General features: G+C 38.0%; 1 long non-coding RNA gene across 1 annotated transcript; it reads left to right on the top strand.

Annotated features, from left to right (window-relative positions):
* The first annotated feature begins 6,430 nt into the window (after window positions 1-6,430).
* Window positions 6,431-8,438, top strand: LOC138230788 (uncharacterized). The gene is made up of 2 exons (XR_011186392.1): window positions 6,431-6,485; window positions 8,045-8,438. It is a non-coding gene; the product is annotated as an uncharacterized lncRNA (long non-coding RNA).
* The last annotated feature ends 1,004 nt before the right edge of the window (window positions 8,439-9,442 follow it).

Raw genomic sequence — 9,442 nt, 5'->3', positions numbered from 1 at the left:
TTAAAAATGACTAAATGTACTGAGTCGGTTTTCTTTTGTTTCTTGTATGCTGATTGTGGTTGTGGTTGTACAAGGTGCTATATTGAGTATATACTGGCACTGGACCTGCTTTTCCCTACATTGTTTTATTTAGGTCACAATCTTTGGGTACATTTATTTAACATTTATTTGGGTACTCTTTGGGTACATTCCTCAGCATAGAGGATGTTTATAAGCAGTTTTAATTTTATTTTTAGTGATCTAAGCATTTGTATACATTCCTGTATTATGAAAACCTGTGGTATTTGTGGAGAAAATAGGTGAGCTTTAAGGTATATATTTTAGACATTGACGGTGTAAAACACAGAATTGAAATGCAGTTTGTGGTTTTTAAATGTTTTTAAATTGGCCACTGGGTGATTTGTGCATGGTGAAATAGTGTAGAAATGAATATGCACATTTATTTCCATTTGTTTATATGCTGGGGCGGCATTATGCAGGGGTGGGCCCAGTGTGGAGGTGGAGCCCTGGTAGAAGGGTAACCCCTTGTCTTTGTAGTACCAGGTGTCCTGGCTTCCAGCTTATGAGTCCCAGCTGGGCAGGTCCTATAAAGGCACACTGGACACCCTCTGAGAGGAGCAGAGCCACCCCTGGATGATGGTGTTTTTGCACCATCAGTCCTGCTGAGGATTGTACCCGTCTTAGGTTTTCATCTTCTGTTTTGCCTGTCCCTTTATGCCCTTTCACAGGGGCAGGCAAACGCATGCACCTTTTTATGCACTAACTTGTTATGCACAGACTGGACCCCACTGAATAGCAAATGTCCAGTCTGGTGACTGCTGTGATAGCAGTTTTTTCCCCAAGCTGGACCCCATTAGATAGGTTAAGCCCAGCTTGTAGGTAACATGGCAGTCGCTTACTTTATTTTCTCACTTTTTGTATTGTTTTTGATCCCAGCTAACCTCACACTGGTGCTTCTGTCTCCTCAGCTGGGGTGTTGACTTTTTACTGGTGCTGTCCATGGTGCCTCCCACTATACACTTTCATTTAAGAGTAATTGCTGTATAATTTCAGTTTTCCATTCCATTTCAAGTGTTTACTTAAGTATGTTGTGTAGTATATCAGGTTTATTGTATTTGCGGTGAATTGGGCTGGTGGCATTACTAAATCTCTTAATGTAACAGTTGATGCCTTTTAAAGGGGTACAAAAGTGTGGGACTGAGATAGTACAAGTACTGCTACAGATCAAGCCATTTCATACTGTATAGATTGAGACTGCATTGCAAAGGAAAGTGCTATTTTTGTAACACCTTGTTTGTGAAATATTTATGTAATTAGTTAGTGTGAAATTGTTATAGCTGCAGCAGTTTAAGATTACAGAGTAGACCAACAGCAGGAATATAATAGTTTATTTATGAAAAAGGAGTTGTCAGAATTGTATTGAGTTGTGTAGAGGTTGCAGTTTGGGGTAGAGACAACTGTTAGCCATGCTGGCAGTACAAAGGGTTAAATTCAAAAGAGGTTAATGGTCTAGAAAATGTAAGTGTTATACAGTTTTAAACTGTAAGTAGATTGTTTGGTTAGTGAGGTCTGGTTTAAATGACTGATAACTGCCAACTAGGAGGTATAAATCCATTTACAATGGTTTACCCATACAGCTCACTGCACTGATGATGGGTGGGATGCCAGTCCATTCCTCAGGTCTCATCATGCCAAAATGCAATTAACCCACCTCCATGCTCCTGGACTGCTTCTGAACTAGTTTTCATAAATAAAATGTAATGTGTAGAAAAATAAACTGGTGACACAAGGACCATGTGTAAGGAGTGTTTATTTTTATGAGCACAGGGTGGACGAGTCATTGACAACCACAATGATGTCCTGGAGAGGCGCAAGAATGTGCACATTGACTTTAGCAATGATATGTATCATTCATAGGGTAAATAAAAATAGTCGGGTTTAACATGAGTAATTATCATGTCAAACTGTTGGGTTGCTAGTTGATTCACAGCAGCCTTTTATTCGTCATTTTTAAAAGAATCCAGGGTGTTCAGCTCAAGGATTTGCCATGTAGTGTTTTCCAGACCATCACGGCAGTTGTGACATGTCTCCCATTCTTGCCTCCAAAGTCCTCCAGATTAACAAACAATAGGTACGTGAATCTTATTTTGAAGGGGGTGAGAGGAAATTATATGAAAAGGTCAGATCCAGATCCAGCTTTAAGTTCAACTGCTTTTAGATGTAATTAAATTGAAGGAAACTGTGACATGCTATGTTCTGAAAGATTTTAAATGTCACTCTAGTTGTGCCATACTCATATGAGCCATAGCAGATTAGTAGTTATTGTACTTCTCAAGGTTTTGTTGATTTATTACGCTTCTGTTTTTGGTACGGTAGCTCAGTTTATTCAAACTATTAGGGCTTAGGGGTCTTTTTCTCCAATCCCAGAGGTTAAAGTGTGTATTGGTTCAGTCCAGCACAGAATTTAAGGACCTTTAAAATTATAATGTAGTCCATTTCATTAGTTAAATTCCAGTTTTTCAAGTATCTTATCTTGTTTTTCTTATAACCTTTTAAAGTTAATTACATTATAATAATAATTGCTTACACTTATATAGTTATTTCCTGGAGACTCCACTCAAAGTGCTTTACAGGCAATGGGGAGTCCCCTCCATCACCACCAATGTGCAGCCTTACCTGCATGATGCAAACGCAGCCATAGTGTGTCAGAACTCTCACCACACACCAGCTCTCACTGTGGAAGAGAACAGAGTGATGAAGCCAGCTCAGAGATGGGGTTATTAGGAGTACATGATCAGTAAGAGCCAATGGGAAAATAGACCAGGACACCAGGGTAATACCCCTACTCTTTTTGAGAAATGCCCTGGGAGTTTTTATGACCACAGGATCTCAGTTTTACTTTTCATCTGAAGGACTGTGCCTTTTTACAGTGTAGTGTCCCCTTCACTATACTGGGGCATTAGGACCCACCTAGACTGAAAGGTGAGTGCCCCCTGCAAGCCCAAATAACAGCTCTTCCAGCAGCAACCTTAGTTTTTCCCTGGAGGTCTCCAATTCGGGTATTGACCAGGCTCACGTCTGCTTAGCTTTAGTGGGCTACCACCTGGGGGCTGCAGGGTGATATGGCTGCTGGCAAGATAATGAAATAGGTCCTCTTAATTAATATGGAGCTGTTTGGAAGTTTCCACAAATTATAAAGTCAGTAGAAACTTTAACAAGTATGAGTAGGCTATTAAAAAAAAGGTAGTAGATTGGGTTCTTAAATATCAAGCTAAAAGTAAAAGTACTTTTCTCAACAAAAGTTTTGTAGGAGCAGCCAAGTGAATTTAATCTAAGCACTCCTTCTCTAAAATAAAGTTTGTAAGAAAAAACATGGGACTAACCAGCAAATGAAAGATTTGTCCCAAAACCAGTTAAGAAACAGTACTCACCACTCTCCTCAGCTCCTGGACTCTTGAATGAAAACAGAGGCACAGGGAGTCTGCTCTTTTATCCTCTGAGCTGGGCTGGCTCCTCCCCCTCAGAATATACCAAGTCCAGTGAGGGGTAAAACCTTCATAGCTGACAGCTATAGTGAATAGCTGAAAACAAGATTAAATTAACAAGAGTAGAGCCAGCAGCCATATCACCCTGCAACTTGCAACTGGGAACCCACTGAAGCTAAGCAGGTGTGAGCATGGTCAGTACCTGGATGGGAGACCTCCTGGGAAAAACTAAGGTTGCTGCTGAAAGAGGTGTTAGTGGGGCCAGCAGGGGGTGCTCACCCTGTGGTCCATGTGGGTCCTAATGCCCCAGTATAGTGACGGGGACACTATACTGTAAACAGGTGCTGTCCTTCAGATGAGATGTAAAACTGAGGTCCTGACTCTCTGTGGTCATTAAAAATCCCATGGTGTTTCTTGTAAAGAGTAGAGGTGTAACCCCAGTGTCTAGCCACATTTCCCATTGGTCCTTACCAATCATGGCCTCCTAATAATCCCCATCTATGAGCTGGCTCCATCACTCTGCTCTCCTCTCCACTGAGCACTGGTGTGTGGGGAGTGGGCTGGTGGGTGCTGCGCATTGGTGGTGGTGGAGGGGATCCCCATTACCTGTAAAGTGCTTTGAGTGGAGTGTCCAGAAAAGTGCTATATAAGTGTAAGCAATTATTATTATAAATCAAAAGATATTCAAATTCAATATAATAGGTCTATTCATTTGAAGATGGATTCTAAATTTATAATTTTTTGGGTTAAATAAAGTGCAACTGATTGAATCTTATGAGTGGGATGCTATTCATTGATTCTTCCTGTTTTCGCTTTTGAGCTTCTCTGTGTTTGGTGATCAAGAGATTTATACAGAAATAAGCATTCAAAGTGCATGTTTAAATATTAATATGGAATTTTACAGCTAAAGGGAAATTTTGGTAGCTGAGCATAAAAATAACAGGAGCATAATGTCCTTCAAGATCATATTATCATAAAAGATATTAATATAGGAATATAAACATTATATTTAATGTCCATGGCTGATAGTGGTAGCTTATATAAACAGTACACAACAATTTTCCACTTTACAAACATTTTATGCATCAGTCTTTAACTATGTCACTTACTGTAGTTATTTTGGAAAAGTTGTGATGTGCTCTTTCTAACTATATTTGTAGTTTAAAATACTATTTTAATATATAATTATATATATTTTCTATGAATCCTTGCTGTTTTTATGCCAGTAAAAAAGTGTACTTTTTAGAATCTGCTTAGTAGGGAATATAATATGGAATCATGTAGAAAAAAATTAGTAATGATATTAATAGATCAAAATATGATTTATTTATATAACTGATGGTATAACCGCAGTCCACTTTCTTTGTAAATTTTTTATTTTTTCTGACTTGTTCACTCTTGATTCCTTTCGGTACATTTTGACCTGTCTGTTTCAGCAATGCTTGCAAGTGCTCTGTTGGTGTAGTGCGTTTGGGGGGTGGGTTCCTCTCTGGGAGATCTGGGTTCAGTTCCTGCTTAGGGCACCTGTTTGTTTTCTAATAAACAGTCTCATTAAAAAGTAAATAGTACGTACACTATATTTTTATATGACTGCAAAAAAAGACACACCATGTTCAAACCATAAGCATGTTAAAAATAGGTTTAGATAGTAAAAATTCTTAATGTATGAAATAGGGTAGAGCATGCTACATTACGATCCATGACCAGTCTTTCGGGGCCTGGTTAGCTCAATTGGTAAGCACGTGGTACTGATAACACCGCGGTTGTGGGTTCAATCCCCATATGAGCCAGGAAATCCCCTTTTCCTCGGGGCAGTGTAGTGGCTCTGTGGCTGAGGATCTGTGGCTGGCAGAGGAGTCCTATGTCATTGGGCTCCTGAGTGAACCCCCAACTGCTCTGGGGACACTGTAAAAATGGCTGACCCTGTGCTCTGACCCCCAGCATCTCTCCCTGTCTGTGTGGAGAGCAAGTTGGGGTCTATGAAAAGACAAATTCCTAATATAAAAAAATCATATATGGCCAATGCAGTGATATTATCTATTTTCCATTACCTCAATGGGGACACTAAAAGTTTCAATAAATGTCAAATTGTTTCCAAAACATCACAGTTCCATATGTAAATTATTATCAAGTGGTATTAATTCAGTACCACTTTTTTATAATAACATGAAGTGGTGTTTTTACTATACATTCTTAGAAAAGGATAAAACATTATGACTTTTTATGAAGTACAGTATATAAACTTTATAATGGTAGAAGCAACATGTTTAAACTTTTCCATAATCCATTGTAAGTCACCAAGTTAAAGATTTTGATGCATAAAAATTATGTATGAAGAAGGTGGAATACTGTTGTGTACATTTTATTATTTAGCTTCCACTACCATCTACTGTGTGTACATTATTTATATATTACATTATGCTTCTGTTTTTAATTTACAGTATAATATTAAACATTTTTATATTTCCAACTGAACAATCTTGTTTTTATTAAATCTACCTACTTTTTAAGTACTTTAATATTAAACACGCTGTCATACACAGTATACAATTTGATTTCTATTACTGAAAAAAGATTAAACATCCCCTTTGAATGGGATTCAAAATCAGGCATTTTCTGGTGACTGTCCAAATGTTCCACAAAGTAGTGTAGTCCCACAACTAAGTATTTGTAAAAAGTTTTGGTACCCAGCAGATCCTGAACCTCTTAAGTATCCCTGCATTGTCACCCATGCATTCTGAATGGCTTGATCTGTAGATGGGCTGGCTAATACTTAGTCATTGGAAACTGGTGTGTTGCATTATAAACAATTTGGTTTTGCTAACTGACCATTTCGAGGAGATGTTGGGATAGGTTCTTGCTGAATTAGCCACACCTCTGAGTTAATCATGAGGGTTTTAAAGACACAGCATTGGGATCAGTAGTCATTCTGTTTCTGGCTCCTGCAAGGGTAGGAGCTCTTGGCTTGCAGCTGTGGTGGCCCGAAGACTGTGGAGAAAGGTGAGTGGTTTTGATGTGTTTGGGTAGCAATTTGAAAAAGTTTGAAGGTTGAAGGTGTTTAGAATATTTGTGCACTGTGAGTTTGAGAAGGTTTTTGGTATGTGTCTGGTGGAAAGGTGGCATATTCAGTTGAAACTTAACTTTCTTCTAAAGACTGTCCAAATGTTCCACAAAGTAGTGTAGTCCCACAACTGAGTATTTGTAAAAACTTGTGGTACCCAGCAGATCCTGATCCTCTAAGTAACCCCCAGCATTATCACCCGTGCATTCTGAATGGCTGGATCTGTAGATGGGCTGGCTAATACTTGTTTAGTCATTGGAAACAGGTGTGTGTTGCATTATAAACAATAGGGCTTTGCAAATTGACCATTTTAAGGAGATGTTGGGATAGGTTCTTGGTGAATTGGCCACACCTCTGAGTAAATCATGAGGGTTTTAAAGACACAGTCTGGGGGCTAGTAGTCATTCTGTTTCCGGCTCCTGTAAGGGTAGGAGCTCTTGGCTTGCAGCTGTGATGTCCTGAAGGTGGGTGGTTTTGATGTGTTTGTTGGCTTTGGGTTGTAATTTGAAAAACAATTTGAAGGTGTTTAGAATATTTAATGTGAGTTTGGGAAAGTTTTTGGTATGTGTTGGGTGGAAAGGTAGCATATTCAGTTGAAACTAGACTTTCTTTGAAAGACTCTGAAGAAACATGTCTACTGAAATCTGGATTTTTTTTGCATCTTTAAATTGAAATGTTTTCACCCATGGGTTATCTTCAATAAGTTGACCTTTGTAAATGGCTTTCCAAAGGCTGGTAGATGAGGATTTAAACCTCTTGGGACCTGAATTTGTTAATTTTCCTTGATTTTTGTAAGCATTCAAAGAAATAAGACAATACAATCCTGGATGAGTGCTTTCACAAGGATGGCAGGTAAGAGAATACACATTTTAGGGGTTGACAAGAAGGTAGTATTTTTAGATCAGGGTCAGTGTTCTGGGAAGATTTGAGTTGGAGAAATTGAGATGTATGTTTGGGGTGTGTAACTGATTTGTGTTGTATATCTAAAGTAATTTTTGATGGCAAGTTGACATTTGGAATAATTACATGATGGTTTTTCCTTGAACCATGATGGCATTTATAGCTTGTTGAATTGTGAATATTGTACTGGAGGTAAAGTATGTTGTTGGTGGTATGTTTTTTTTCATACAATGTAAAACTGAAGTTGGAGCATTTCTTTCTCTTTGATTGTGGAGGTAGTTTAGTTGTTTCTTAATGGGGAAACTGCACAATTACCTTTTTTTTTGCAAGGGGTATTCTGTGGGAAGGGAGTTCTTGGTTTTGGGGGAGGGTTTGTTATGAATTGAAGTATTTTATTTTGATGTTTAATATAAATGTAAACTAATCTTTAAGTTGTTTTTTTTTCTACTTTGGTCATTTTGTGGGAGGTGGTGGCCAGATCTTTGTTTCATTGGGTACCTGTATGTCTGCATGTGGTGCAGATGTGGGAGACGGTGTCCATCTTCCAAGAGAGGTGTTTGTAGTGTGAGATTTTTTAGTATTTTTATTTCCTGACCAGAATTGGAACAGAAGGTGAAAATGGTGTGCATCTTGAAGAGGCCTCATCAGGAGCAGCTTTTGAGTGGACCTTTTTCCTCTGCCAGTGTTTCAACTTTAGACTTTTTCTACAACCAAATCATGTGTCTGGATGGAGTCGAGGAGCCTGTCTGAAGTAGTAATGGACTTTTAAAAGAAGTAAATAGTTGTGGTATGTTAAGTAAATTTTGTTCTGTGTATTATTTTGAGTAAGTGAATGTGGAATCATTGTAGCCTGTAATGTGGTGTTTTCTTGGATTGTAAAGAACTTGATTATGTTGGGGAAAAATGGTTTGTAAATTGTTTTGTATTGTTAAGGGCAATGTCCCTAACTGTAAACTTTGTTTTTAATTAATTGTAATGCAATGTCCTTGAAATAGTTTAATGCTCACTGAATGTTATGTTGCCAATTGTCATGCTGTAGTATTGTAATTTGAGCACAATAAAGTTTCTGGGAGTGCTCTTTGAGGATCTGTATTGATGACAGAAAGAAATGTGGGTGTTTGTTATACAATGTCGTTGTTTTAAGCTGTACTGTTTTTAGTGATTTGAGAAATCATCCTTTGTGTGTTTTTATTTTCAAATGAGCTAGAATGCAAGTTCTTTTTTTAAAGAGTGGTGTTTGATTGTTTAGGTTTTGTTGAAAGTATGTCAATTGTAATGTTTAACACCCTTTCATAGCTTGAAGAGGCAGGTGGTAAGTACCTTTTTGTGTGTGTGTGTGGGGGGGGGTTAGGGATAGCTTTTAGCTCAGTTTTAGCTTGCTGTTATTGTTGTCTTGTTATGGGTTAACTTTGCTTCTAACCCTAGAACCATACCACCATGTTCTGTGCATTGTTTTGAGCAAGTGAATGTGGGATCATTGTAGCCTGTAATGTGGTGTTTTCTTGGATTGTAAAGAACTTGATTATGTTGGGGGAAAAATGGTTTGTAAATTGTTTTGTATTGTTAAGGGCAATGTCCCTAACTGTAAACTTTGTTTTTAATTAATTGTAATGCAATTTGCTGAAATAGTTTAATGCTCACTGAATGTTATGTTGCCAATTGTCTGATGTAGTATTGTAATTTGAGCACAATAAAGTTTCTGGGAGTGCTCTTTGAGGATTTGTATTGATGACAGAGAAATGTGGGTATGTTTGTTATACAATGTCATTGTTTTAAGCTGTACTGTATTTTGAGTGATTTGAGAAATCATTCTTTGTGTGTTTTTATTTTAAAATGAGCTAGAATGCAAGTTCTTTTTTTAAAGAGCAGTGTTTGTTTAGGTTTTGTTGAAATGATGTAATGTTTAACACCCTTTCATAGCTTGAAGAGGCAGGTGGTAAGTACCTATTTGTGTGTGGGGTTAGGGATAGCTTTTAGCTCAGTAGTTTTAGCTTGC

Source organism: Lepisosteus oculatus, unplaced genomic scaffold (genome assembly GCF_040954835.1).
Source record: "Lepisosteus oculatus isolate fLepOcu1 unplaced genomic scaffold, fLepOcu1.hap2 HAP2_SCAFFOLD_492, whole genome shotgun sequence".
In the NCBI taxonomy this organism is placed as follows: Eukaryota; Metazoa; Chordata; class Actinopteri; order Semionotiformes; family Lepisosteidae; genus Lepisosteus; species Lepisosteus oculatus.
This window is presented reverse-complemented; position numbering and strand designations above follow the sequence as displayed.